Below are 14,556 nucleotides of genomic sequence, written 5' to 3' on the forward strand. Positions count from 1 at the left end.
GGGAGGAACGCCAAGCCAAGGGCGCACCATGCCGAGCTACGCCCCCAGCATGGACAGTGCAGGACCAGGAGGGCGCCGCCAAGGCCGCGACTGCGGCAGCAGAAGACCAAGCTCAGGAGGGCGATGCCCCCGAGCTCATGGGGACCTCGACAAGCGATCAGGCGTTGGGGGCTGCACCACCTCAGGAGGCGCCCCAACTTCCGGAAGGCACAAGCCTCATCAGCGTACCAGCCCTCATCGAGCACCCGGTGTACTTCGTCAGCATGGTGTTGAGGGATGCAAGAGCACGATACCCCATGCCTCAGAAGCTCTTACTCGCGCTCTTGGTGGCCTCGCGCAAGCTGCGGCACTACTTCCAAGGTCACCCCGTCAAGGTCGTCTCGGCCTACCCATTGGAGAGGGTGCTCAGGAGCCCCAACTCTGCAGGGAGGGTCGCCGAGTGGAACATCGAGCTACAGGCGTTCTAGTTGGAGTTCAGCACCACTAGGGTCATCAAGGGCGCCGCGCTCGCCGATTTCGTGGCAGAATGGACGGACGCCCCAGCGCTTGAAGTAGGCGAGGATCGGTCCCTCTCGCCGGGAAGTGAGGCGCCCGACGGCTGGGTCATGTACTTCGATGGTGCCTTCGCGCGCCAGGGCGCGGGGGCTGGAGCAGTGCTCATCTCGCCCACTCAGGACAAGCTCTACTACACTGTGCAGCTCTGCTTCCAGCAGGGCGAGAAGGTCTCCAACAACATTGCGGAGTACGAAGGTCTTATAGTCGGCCTGAAGGCTGCGGTAGCCCTGGGGGTGAAGCGTCTCACCATCAGGGGCGATTCGCAGCTCCTCGTCAACTTCTCCAACAAGGTATACGAGCCGAAGGACGAACACATGGAGGCATACCTTGCGGAGGTGCGCATGATGGAGAAGCCGTTCTTAGGCCTGGAGTTGCAGCACGTGCCACGTGGCACCAACAAGGAAGCTGACGACATCACCAGAAGGGCATCCAAGCGACATCCCCAAGAGCCTGGCATCTTCGAGGAGCGGCTCTTCAAGCCATCAGCAGCACCACCGCTTTCGAGGACAGCGTAGCCTCGGGAGGAGCTCCCACAGCCACCTGCTGCGGGAGCCCCAGCCTGTGGCCTGACTTCAGGAGCGCGTCTACTCTTGGCGCTCGAGCCCCATGAGGGATGCTGGACCAAGGAATTCAAGGAATACCTGATGCAAGGGACGCTGCTGGAGAAGGAGGAGGACACGGAGCGCGTGGCCCGGCAGGCCACAACATACTGCATCAGGGACGGTGAGTTATACAGGAAGCGGCCAAATGACGTTTCACTACGTTGCATCTCCAGGGAACAGGGGAAGGAGCTGCTAGCCGACATACATGGTGGGGACTGCGGGCACCACTCGTCATCACAAACCCTCGTCGGCAAGGCATTCCACAGTGGATTCTACTGGCCTATGGCGCTCAATGATGCAGCCGAGCTGGTGAAGTCCTGCGAGGCCTGCCAATTCCACGCCAAGCAAATCCATCAGCCAGCTCAGGGCCTCCAGACCATTCCACTCTCGTGGCCGTTCGCAGTCTGGGGACTGGACATCCTGGGCCCGTTCCCTCGAGCGCCTGGGGGCTACCGATACCTCTACGTTGCCATCGACAAGTTCACCAAGTGGGCGGAGGTGGAGGCCGTCTGCACCATCCCACCTGGCTCCGCGGTCAAGTTCATCAAGGGCCTCATGAGCCGTTTTGGGGTCCCCAACCGCATCATCACCGATAATGGCTCGCAGTTCACCAGTAATCTCTTCAAAACGTACTATGCTAACCTTGGAACGCAGATCTGCTACGCTTCGGTGGCGCACCCCCGGAGCAATGGCCAAGCCGAACGCGCCAACGCGGAGGTCCTGAGAGGCCTCAAGACCAGGACCTTCAAGAAGAAGCTCGAAGCCTGCGGCAGGGGCTGGCACGACGAGCTCCAGTCCGTGTTGTGGTCCATCCGCACCACCGCCACCAAGCCAACGGGCGAGACCCCATTCTTCCTCGTCTACGGGGCAGAAGCGGTTCTCCCTCACGAGGTCACGCATCGCTCCGCACGGGTCCTGGCGTTCGATGAGACGCAGCAGGACGCCACGCGGGGGATGGATCTCGTGCTGGGGGAGGAACGCCGCCGTGAAGCTGCACTGCGGGCGGCAAGATACCAGCAGGCGCTGCGGCGGTACCACTGTCGCAGCGTCCGCTCCAGGACGCTCGAGGTGGGCGACCTCGTCCTGAGGCGGGTGCTCTCCAGGGAAGGGCTGCATAAGCTCTCACCCATGTGGGAGGGCCCGTTCAAGGTCGTCCATGTCTCCAGGCCTGGCGCCGCGCGCCTGGAGACACAGGACGGGGTACCCATCCAGAACGCCTGGAACATCCAGCACCTCCGGAAGTTCTACCCATGAAGAAAGGCCCAACGCCTGTGAAGAAGGCCCAGTGCCTATGAAGGTCTCCGCTCGTGACACTCTCACATAATAATGAGTGGGGCTGTACACGCCCCAGAGTCTTAGGAGTGCCGCCCTCGGGCCTCGAGGGCTCCCTCCCACGTCCTAGTGGCAACACTTAGCTGCGCGCTGGTGATAAGACATGAAGACTAGACTAGGTGCCGGACGCGGCTTTTCATTTGCTTTCCGTAGTTGGCTCGCCCTCTTTTAGTTGAAGTTTGCTTCTGGCGTTCTTTGCTAATTTGTTTCCATCGCCTTCTGCCTCTGTTTTCGCCTCCAAGTTTGGCCTGTACTCTCTCTCTCGCATACCTCGCGAGGGGGCTGGACAGGTGCCCTCATGAGCGCTTTTCCTCCTTCTGCCTTTCGTCTGCTTTTCGCGAGGCACCCTCGTTCGAGCCCACAAGCTGGCGCACCTCTCCTAATTCATGCCCCACGGGTACCGCGATATGAAGCGCTGGGTCAAGGCCAGCGACGCCTGTGACCAAGGCCCGGGTGAACAATAAGCTTCCTAGCGAGCCTCCTAACGAATTTTTTGCAGTTCCTAAGCGCCCACCAAGTCAAGGAGGCCTTGACAGGCACCAGGAAGCAAGTGCCTCGTGAAGAGGAGGCAACCCCGAACATGTCAAGCTAAGTTATCCCTACACAAAACAACTACACAGCATAGAAACGATAAACATAGCATAATGATTGAAAAATCATAGTTCAATGCACACCCCTCCGGGTCCCATACTGGTTTCTTTCTTGATACAGGAAGGAAAGGCAGAACAAAATAAAGCGGCGCATGCCCCTACAGCGGTCCACGGGGGCGGGCTCTCGGCGCCGTCCTGAACTCAGCTAGACCCCTCCTCGCGCTTCACGGAGGCGCGGTGACGAGACGACCTGCTGCCGCCTTCGAAGTGGGCGCGGCGGCGTGGCGGCTGGTCGTAGCCAGCACTGCTAGAGCTGTCGTCGGGGGAAGAGCCGCCGTAGCTGGACGAGACGCGGTCGGCACCAAGGGCGGGTTCGCCCTCATCCTCGTCACGACCATCGCCAAGGCCGAGCACCTCCTCGCCGTCGTTGACCTTGGGGCAGCACCCGACGCGGCGACCATCTTCCCCAAACACCCTCACGTAGAGGGTCGCATCACCGTCATACTTGAAATGGAGGGTGCACCGCCTGCCTGGCCGCGCGCGCAGGCGAACGTCTGCCACCCACGGGCCAGAGCTATGTTGCCCGCGACGGAGACCTCGACTGCGACCCAGGAAGCCCTGCTGCAGCAGCCATCCGCCTGCAGCCAGAGCCCGCCTGGACCTGAGGCCGGCAGCTCTTCAGCGAAGAAGCACAGGAGCTGAAGCTAGTTGCCGGCCGGGTTCTCCGACCAGACGATGAACTCCGGCAGCACCTCCGCCGAGTGGAAGCGCAGCCGGGGAGGCCGCGCGACCACGGAACGTCTCCCTTCATCGACAGGGCTGCCACGGCCGGAGCGACCCCTTCCACGCGCAGCAGGGCCACCGCGGCCGCGGGGGGCCGCAGCGGGGGTCGCGGTGTGCTTGCAGGGATGGCCGCGTCCACGCTTGGGCGCCGGAGAGCCGGGCCCTCGCGAGGGGCCTTCCCCTTTTCCGTGGCAGAGAACCTCCTTGATGGCGCCATTGGAGTCACTACTGGCAATGGAGCAGAGAGGGAGAAGCAGGTGGAAAGGGAAGAGATGGGCGACGGGGGCTGTGCCCCCTCCCCATTTATAGCAGGAGAAGGCCTACCAGCGCCTTCCACGATCACAGGTAATGATGGTTTTTCCTTGCATGCAGCAGTGACTCGTCAAGTCGGGCAGTTGCCGAGGCAGCGTGGGGAAGCGGAGACGCCCACGTCCAATCAACCGCCACGCGTCGACCAAGGCCGCAGGCTATTGGGGCCCGCGGCGCTCCGCACTTGCCCTTTGGCTTCGCCTCGAAGCCAAGCCCGAGCGCGCCTTGGGCCCGGGGGCTACTGTCGGCGTTCTGGGAACGGGGGTCCCCAGACTTGCCTGCCTGCGGCCCACGGTGTGGCTCTACGAGCGGGCCCGTACGACCCATCTTCACCAACAAGCATTCAAGACCCTCGCGAGGGGCCAAGCCTCGCGAGGCGGACGACACAAGACCTCCTCGGGAGCGGCCTCACCAGGCTGGCTCGCGAGGGGCGGAGAGATCAAGGCAAGGCAAACCTCGTGAGGTTCCAGTGACGTGAGCCATGATGATCGGGACCAGGCGGGCGCCAGCGCGCACAGTGTCCTTGTTTCCTCTTTGGTGCTAAGGAGGCAAGCACATGCGAGGAGTACCGAGGCGTCAAGCAAAGGTTTCCACATCGGTGCAACAAGACCAAGACCCACAGGATGGCAAGACAGAGGTCACCATGGAGCCCAGGACGGCGTCACCGCCAGAGCCTTTTGCAGGCAAATACTGCTTTTGTCAGGATAGCTTGTACTAGCTGTCCCCTTTCAAATTGGCCGTGTTGGCTCCCTTCCCACTCAATATTTGGGTAGAGGACCAGGGCCTCTATAAATAGGACTAGCCACCATAGTAGGAGGCAACTGGTCTCGAACTTGTCCTGAGCTGATTCAGATCATCCACACATCCACCAAGCAGAAGAACACCTCACCTCAGGAGGCTGTTCTTCCCCTTGTACTGTTCATCCTCAGCCCGAGAGGCAATCCACCACACCACATTGGAGTAGGGTATTACACCGCAACGGTGGCCGGAACCAGTATAAATCTTGTGTCTCTTGTGTTGCGAGTTCGTCGAGCTAGCCTTAGAGATCATAGCGAGGTTAAGGGCGTTACTCAGTAGGGGGAGACCTTCGCGCGCACCCCAGTGTTGGAACCTTGAGGGTTTTGCCGGAACCCGAGATCCGACACTCTCCATATCAAAACAAGATGATAGTATCCACTCTATCTCTCTCCTCACCGGTGGTCACAGATCCGGCTGAATCCCGTCCGCTGCGGGAGGTGAGGAGGTGCAGTGTTGACGTTGTCGCCGTCGGCGATGGAGGAAGCCAATGCGCACCGTCCTCTCAGAGCCGGCGCTGGCGCAGACGAAGGTCCTCCGCGCCCTTGTTCGCTGCTGTCATGTGGGCATATCCCGCCCGCCCGCCTAAGCGACATCTCGCCCACCTGAGGTATAACTTCTTGTACTGGTCCAGCTCCCCAGGTCGCTGCATGCGGGTTTTCGTCTATGCGACTACTCCCCAGCTCCCCATGTATAGTAGCTAGGGTTCGTCGGCTGGTCCAACATCACCTACTATTATAGAGGAAATGACACTCAAAAAGTTGTCCTGGTTTATGCCTCGGTGGAGGTATACATGTTGTTCGATAAAAAGTACATGGTGGTTGTGCGGTTATTGTCCATATGCTCCTATTGCTGTTGCTAATCTAATAGTACTATCACTGGTTAAATGAAGGAATGCTTTTTTTTCTCGGGTATCCTGGTTTAGTTCGCATCAAGATAATCATGATGCTTTTGTTTGTTGGTGTAATTTTCATTAATTCTTATTAACAATTGAGATGTCACTGTTAATCTTGTACAACTGCCAAAACAAAGTAACAACACTATATCCCTTTTTTATATTTTTGCAAACAGCGATGCGTATCTCCATACCCGGGCATGTCTTCCTCAATTTTAGTGGAACTGCACAAAATTGGATGGCCATTGTTGTTCCGCCTCACTGTCCTCTGCCACGTGGTTCTTCCTTCCTCGAGGTTGATACTGAGAAGAAACAGACCACAGTGAGGATTTGTCGAACTTCATAGGTGCCTCACCCAAACTTGATGCCAAATGAATGATGCATCACCATGATGACCTATCGATGCTCATGGTTGCGCCTCATGGTTGCATCGGCTGGTGAAGCTGATCGATTTTCCATTAAAAACAAGCTATCTTCCATCAGTGCTCTTGGCTTGTTACCCACAAAGATGATATCCTTCATCAGTTCACCTTGGTTGCGTTGGAGACGCAGTCGTCTTTCACATTGGTGCAATTTCATCACACAATTGGCTATGAACCAAATGTTTCCTCGAAGAAGGATCGACGTTGGTACTAAGAGCATAACTTCTGTATTGATTTCTAAGCCTTCTCACAACTTTGTCTTCAGCTCCCCTGTAATTTTATTTGTCCAACTATTAACTTTGATTAAAAAATGGTGTGGACTAAAAACCCGGATGACGTAGTAGCCCTCCATTTTTATTTACTCTGCATATTAGGTTTGACTTAAGTCAAACTTTGTAAAGTTTGACCAAGTTTAGGCCGAACGCAACAAACCAATTATTGAGAGAGGGCAAACTATACATACTCTCAAACCTTTCCGACAATTGAAACTAAAATTCTTTATTTGTACACACTCTCACATGTTTCCGATAATTTGGCGCATGTGTGGTTGTTCACTTAAGGGAGGGTAGTGTACCGCACGTGAAGGACAGGAAGTGCGAGCAAGACGCGTGGATCGTTAGTTCATCGGAAGTAGTAGTTTTCTTCACTGGCACGTTAAATAAAGAGTTTCGTTTCGTACTTACACAATTTAAAACAATTGTTATGGAGAGAATAAGAAAACCACTCCACTATATATTAGTAGTATACACGAGTACTATATGGACGCAGCTTCATTGACTTAGTACTATATGGGCCCAAAATGTGGCTGGCCCACCTGTCAGACAGCCAAAGGCAGGTGCAGTTAAGGCACCGGAGCTCAGTCCGTAATACAGTATATATACTATGTAAGTTGGAGCCTCAGCGCTTGTTCGCTAGGTTTTGCACTCTCCACACTCTCGCCGCACTACATATATATATACACGCTGGAGGCTCAGCGTTCCTTTGCTAGGGTTTGCTATATTCATAGTCTCTCACCCTCTTCACCAGATCTAAACAAGACTGTGTTGGCCTCTGTCTCTCTCTCCCCCATCATAGCTGGTGAAGGAGGCGCCGGATCCCGTCGCATTGGGAAGGGGAGGAGGTGTAGCGTTCACTCTATCGCCTTCGGCGAGGGAGGCAATCCACTGTCGGTTGCGCTATTCTCTTTCACCCAGCGCCTGTGCGGGAGGGCCACCGACCCCATCTTCCTCGCTGTCGTACGTAGTGTGGATAGATTCGGCCTCCCGCCGCACGCCTTGCCACATCCCGACGACCGTAAGGTATAAGTTTCTTTGAAACCGTCATTGCTCTAGCTGCATGCGGATCTTTTTCCATTTTGTAGTCGAATCTAGGTCTTGGTTCAAAGATGAAAGAAGGGTGCGGTGGGGTGGAGCATGAATCTAGGACGTGGTTCAATGAGGAAAGGAGGGAGGGAATGTAGTATAGACTGGCTATCCAGCCACTTTGTTGGTCGAAAAGGGAAAAAGGGGGTAATCCAGTACACGCATCTGTAAGGAACCGATCTCTTTGTTGAAAAGGGAAAGAAACTAGGGGGTCGGGTAGTTTGTGCATGACTAGATTTGCTGCCCTCACATAGGAAAAAGGTTCAAAGAGAACAAATATGGGACCAACGCAGATATGCTACTTGGCTACATACTCTGCATCACCCATTTATACGTGTGGACGCACATGGTGCTGGCATGTCCCATGTCCCATGTCCCATGTCCCATGTCCCATGTCCCATGTCCCATGTCCCATACAACTATTTTGCTGTTGTTAATCTAAGAATGCTGCTGGAAAATTGAAGCAATGCCACTGTTAAAAGTAAATTACATTCTTAACGAATGTTGTTTTAAGAGAATGTCTGTTAATATGAATCAATGCAACCGTTTTAGAAATGCTATTGTCCTACTTTGTTTTCCATCAAGATAAGTTAGATGCTTCTTTTTGTCGCCGTTTGTTTCATCCTCCTTTATTGGCCAGTAATTGTTTCCTTTTTTGCCTCTGTTAAAACAGGGATATCTATTCAACTTTTTGCTATAGCAAACTTAAATGTCACACCGGTGACTTTGCTTGATTTCAGTGCAACTGCACAAAACGAGATTGGATTTCCTATTCGTGTTGGCAGATTCATAGGTGATCTTGTGTGCGTCATGAAAGGTTGGTACTTGCCTTCATCAACATGATCGTGCAGTGTGTTTTGAGATGTTGTGCTACTTGTATTGGTAATGTTTTATATAAATGTTGAACTGAAGCTATTGTATTGCTCTCTTTTCCCATTAAGTAGTGAACAAAAATGGTACCAACCCAGACATGATGCTTGTTGCTTTGTTACAACAAACTATGCATCACCCCCTTTATAAGTAGATGGAAGCACATGGTGTTGTTGTGCCCACTCTCCCCTGGGACTGTTTATGCTTTTTGTTAATCTAATGCCGCAGGTAAAATTAAGCAATGCCACTCTCAGAATTAACTACTAAATCTGAGTTCAAAACTGCAACACTTGTTAAGGATTGGCGGGATTACCATTTTTGTGGCCGCATGTTTCATCCTCCTTTATTGGCCAGTAATTGGTTCCTTTTTGCCTCTGTTAAAACAGGGATATCTATTCAACTTGTTGCTATTGCGACATTTTTCTTCGCTACGCGAAACACTTTTGTTTTAAGAGTGTTTTGTGCAGTTCAACTTGAATGTCACACCGGCGACTTTGCTTAATTTTGGTGGAACTGCACAAAAGGAGATCATGGATTTTCATATATGTGTTGGGGTTTCTTTCAAGTCCTCCTCGCGAGTTGTTTCAAGTCTTGGTCAAGAAAGGTTAGTACCGACTTTCATCCACATGATGCTGAAGTGTGCTTCGAGATGTTGTTCTACTTGTATTGGTACTGTTTTGGATAAATGTTGAATTGAAGCTATTGAACTGCTGTCTTTTACCATTAAGTGGGCAAAAATGGTTCCAACCCAGACATGATGCTTGTTTCTTTGTTACAACAAAACTATGCATCACCCCCTTTATAAGTAGATGGAAGCACATGGTGTTGTTGTGCCCCCTCTACCCTGCAACTTTTTATGTTTTTTTTAAATCTAATTCTGCTGGTAAAATTAAGCAATGCCACTCTCAGAATTAACTACAGAATCTTAGTTCAAAACTGTAACACTTGTTAGGGATTGGCGGGATTACCATTTTTGTGGCCGCATGTTTCATCCTCCTTTATTGGCCAGTAATGGATTCCTTTTTTGCCTCTGTTAAAACAGGGATATCTATTCAACTAGTTGCTATTGCGACATTTTGCTTCACTTAATTTTGGTGGAACTGCACAAAAGGAGACCGGATTTCCATATATGTGTTGAGATCTCTTTTAGGTCTTCCTCACGAGTTGTTTCAAATCTTGGTCTTGAAAGGTCAATACCGACTTTCCTCAGAATTAACTACAGAATCTTAGTTCAAAACTTCAACACTTGGTAGGGATCGGCGGGATTACCATTTCTGTTAGGGATCGGTCGGAGTACATGTTTAAGAAATGTATTGTTCAGATAATGTTTCTGTTATTATATATCAGTTACAGTGTTTTACAAATGGTACTATCCTGCTTTGTAGTTCTTTCTACATGTTTAACCAAGGTATTGTTAAGATATTGTCTCTGTTAAAATGAATCAGTCGCACTGTTTTAGGAATGGTACTTTTCTGCTTTGTCGTTCTTTATACATGTTGAAACAAGGCATTGTTAGGATAATGTCTCAGTTAATATGAATGAATCACACTGATTGAGAATTGCTACTCTCCTGCTTTGTTTCCCATTAAGATAAGGTAGATCAGTAGATGTTTTTCTTCTAGGAGTACAAGTCATCAACCGTTATTTCTCAGTAGTTGTTTCCCTTATACCTATTGTTGCTTACAGGGATATCAAAAATAAAGCTCGGTTTTATTCCGACTTTGATTTTAGTTGAACTGCACAAAAGGAGCCAATGTGTCTAAGGCAAACTGCTGCATTAGTGGGTCCAGTTGGTCTTACCACTTTGCAGAAAGAAGCAGTCACTGTTTGCGCTACATTACACAAGGAATGATCGAGAAGCTTTATAGAGTATTAGTAGACACTGGTGACATGACTAGTCTGCAGAGAGCATAGGCAACTCAACAACAAGTGGAGTGCACTGGGCAAAAAGTGCCCAAACAAGTACAAGAAGCCAGGACAGGACTCCAAGTCTGTCAATGTCATTCTAAGCAACAATGATGGGGCATATGGGTATGGTAATCTGTTTACCGTACTTTCAGTTTGTTAGTCCATCGATTGGTAGGTTGACACCGGGGCCAATATTCATGTGTGTCCTGATGTGTCTTTGTTTTCTTGCAACATATAAATACGAAATCCACAGGGATGCTCTGCTTGATTTTAGTAGAACTGCACAAAATGTTCAGATGGTTCATGTCCTCCATAATACTTCATCATGCACAATACATATAATGGTTCTCTAATCATTCGTTGTCACCTTGAGCCACCGGACTATCAGGTGACAAACTTATGACAAACCCTGCATGTTCCACAATCATAGGCATTACATATTTTGAATGGGAAAAGCTTGTCAAAGTTTAATCATTGATGTTAGCAAGAAGACATTAGTTTAATATATTGGAATTGGAAAACCTTGTCAAATTTTTCTCATTGATGTTAGCCAGAAGACATGCATTTGATATTTTTGAGTGGGACGCCCTTTGCTGTGAGCAACATTGATCTTTTTTCCTATTCCTGTCTTCAGTTCAGAAATATTTACTCTGCTGAGATGCAATCACATGAATGTTGACTTATGTAAGGTATTTTAAGAGTTTGTTCTGAATGTTGTCTATGTAATACCAGGCCTTGTGAGCTTGATTGCAAAATTGAGCTTGGAATGCTGTGGCATGTGGCATCACAAGCTGTTCACCGTGCGTCCTGAGAATAATGCTTCATATTGTTTTGCATGTTGAGCTAATGCCTGTGATTTGCATGTTATGAAGATCATCCTCTTCTGTTATTTCTATGCTTAAGAAGTTCATTGTCTTATGTTTCATTCATAGCCTATACGACAAGTCGAGTAGGTTAGAGGTGAAACCATATGATCTTCCGACCAACTCATCATCTTAGGCCGTGATTTGATCGTCATTTTCCAACCAAAACCGCTTGTAGAACTAACGCTTGTAAATAAAAGCAAATGGTCTCGGGCGAAGTGCTTGGTTGGTCGATTTGGACTAGTAAAATATACATTGGTCTCTCAAATTACACACTTAACATGCCGGTTTTTGTTACAGACCTCGGGCCCTCGGTTTCATTACGCCTGTATTTTACATGTTGTTTCCGATGACGAGTAAATTACACTTGTATCTTAATACATGTGTGAAATAAACCAGAGATCCCAAGCGTGGCCTTACCATTTCATGCCGTCTCAGTCTCTCGAATGTGCTCATAGGTGTCCGATGATCCTGGCTTCCTGAATGAGCAGCGGGTGCTGTATCAGATCATCCGTAGGGCCCGCGAGGCCCTCTCCGTCGTCCTTCGAGTTGTTCCGCTTGCCGTGGCGCTGAGCATTGTCAACTTGGTCAACGAACATGAGGATTCAGGAGATGACTTTATTTTGACTGGATGATAGTAGGGACCCACTAGGGCCATAGCCGTACGTACGCATGTGCCTCCTTATTATGTACAACTATATTTTTTGCTTCCTCCTTGTTTCTTGACATCACGGTCCCACACCATTGTCAACCTACGTAGTCAATAAACGAGAGAATTGCAAAAGGAGTGGCCGACAACTGGGACCAAGCAGCTCGAGCAGTATTTGTGTTTTTAAGGTGTGAGCACTGCAGAGTTTTTCTTGAGCGATGTATTCGTTGTTGTTCAGAGGAGAGCAGGGTATTAACTGGGCGGGTTGTGGCCCATCTAGCCCAGGCCAGATATCCAGCCCAGATATTAATTTTTTTCAAGCTGTAAATGGCTAGCCCAGCTATACTTTTTTTTGAGGAATACCCAGGCAAGGTCAACTTGTTATTCTCCGCCCCGCTGGGCTGCAAATCTTTCCTAGGAGGGATGCATTAGGCTTAATAAGAAAATGGGCTTTAAGAAATAATAAATGGGATGTAATTATAAAAACTGGGCAGTAACTATAAAAAAATGCAACCAACACGTAATTAGTTTATAAAATATTATTTTTGGATTTTGAAAATTTTAGTTTCACTAATTGTTGCGCGCGCAATGTTTCGTTGGATTTTTACGTAATACAAATTAATATTGAAATTGTATTTAATCTGACTAGAAATTTCGGGATAAACATATTTCGGATCCCATCAAAATGAGTGAAATTTTATTGAATTATGTTTTGAATGGTTGGTTGAAATTATTAATCGTTGTCCTAGCTAGAAAATGGGTTGTACTTTTAACAAACTGTAAATGGGCTGTAGAAAATTCCATTAGAATTCAAAAATGGGCTGTACATTCTTAAAAATCACAACTGGGCTATATGTTCTCTCCCACACACTTGTGGGCCTACTAAGTTGACGCGTCCCCTAAAAAAAACTAAGTTGACGCGTATGCAAGGCTTTGTCAACTTATAGTCAACACACGGTTCTAGCAGCAGTGGCCGTTGGATGTCCATCCAACGAATGTCGTGCTTCTTCTTCAATCTCGAATATTCTAGCTTCAGCCGCCCAAAAAATTATTCCTCCCCCTGACATCTGGGGCGCACCGTTTCGGAGGCTGACCTATGGGCCTACTAAGTTGACGCGTACCAAGGGCTTTGTCAACTTAGTCAATATAACCGATTCTAGCGGCAGTGACTGTACGATGTCCATCCAACGTCCGTCGTGCTTCTTCAACCTCTGGTTTTCTTGCTCCAGCCGCCCAAAGTAGCGCCGGTCTTGCCGCCTGCTACTACCTCCCGTGGCCGGCGGTGTTGCCGCGGAGGCTTCAGCGCCACCTACTACTCCCACCGCTGGCCAGGCCATCCCTCTACTCACCCACACCCCCTGTTATTCTACGGCGACGGCATCCTCACACCGCAGCCGAACCAGTGAACCCTCGTACTCCTCTCCGCGTGGGCATCCACTGCTGCGTCTTCCCCGGCTCCGCATCGTCCCATTCCTAGGCCTCGCTATCGTCCACCACCCTGGTGCTCTCGGCGCGGCGTGGTCAACGTGGTCAAGGAATGACTTCCATTGGAAGAGTACTGTACGTGGAGAGGCTGACAGCTAAGTCCACGGCCGCAGCAAGGAAGTGCCTCCTTATTATGCAGAATATAATGATTCCTCCACCTAACAGGAGGGACCCACCGGACGGGCCACCGTATTTCATGAAAAAAAAACGTTCCCCCCTGACTGCTCGGACCCACCAGCTACAGCTTCGCACGCAAGGAAGTGTGTCCATGTTACAGGGAAAAAAACTGATTCGCCCCCTGACTGTTGGGACCCACCACCTACATCTTCGCACGCAAGGAAGTGCCTGACAGTCGGGACCCACGTGGTCGAAGCATACGTAGCGTTGTCATTCTGGTCGCGAACGTGTACGTACATACTGGTCAATGTAGAGGCGCGCACGTGTCGTAGTAGAGGCGCGCATGTAGCATGTACACGTACGTACAGCGGCCAGGGTGCAAGAAAGTAAATACGGCCACGTACCTACATACGGGCGGGGTCTCGAACGCCTACTCGCGCATACATACGGCCAGAGCTCGTGTACATGGCTGGGTCAAAACGGAGAAACTGCATCGTCGCCGTGTTCATGGGGAGGCAACTGAATGCGTCGTGTTCATCGGGAGGCAACGGAACACGTGCTGTTCATCGGGAGCCAACCGGCTTGGACGGAAAGGCCGATGGAAACGAGGCCTAGCATACCGCAGAACGGAGGAAACGGCCTTGTGTTCGACTGGCCACGGTCGAAACGGGATCCTGTTCACCGGGAGGGGTCTGGCGTACCGCAAAATGGAGGAAACAGACTTCTCTTGGCCGAAACGGGGTCCTGTTGATCAGGAGGGTTGTGGCGTACCGCAAAACGGAGGAAACAGACTTGTCTTGGAGCGCTATGGTCGAAACGGGGGTCATGTTCATCGGGAGGGGTGTGGCGTACCGCAAAACGGGACTCCACGGGATGCTGTTCATCTCCACCGTCGACCTCCTCCAGCCTCCACGGGCTACTGTTCATCCACCATCGATGTCCTCTAGCCTCCACCTGCGAATGTTCATCCACGGGCTCCTGTTCATCCAGCCTCCACCGCTCCTCCACCGGCTGCTGTTC

Source organism: Triticum aestivum, chromosome 6D, assembly GCF_018294505.1.
Source record: "Triticum aestivum cultivar Chinese Spring chromosome 6D, IWGSC CS RefSeq v2.1, whole genome shotgun sequence".
Taxonomy (NCBI): Eukaryota; Viridiplantae; Streptophyta; class Magnoliopsida; order Poales; family Poaceae; genus Triticum; species Triticum aestivum.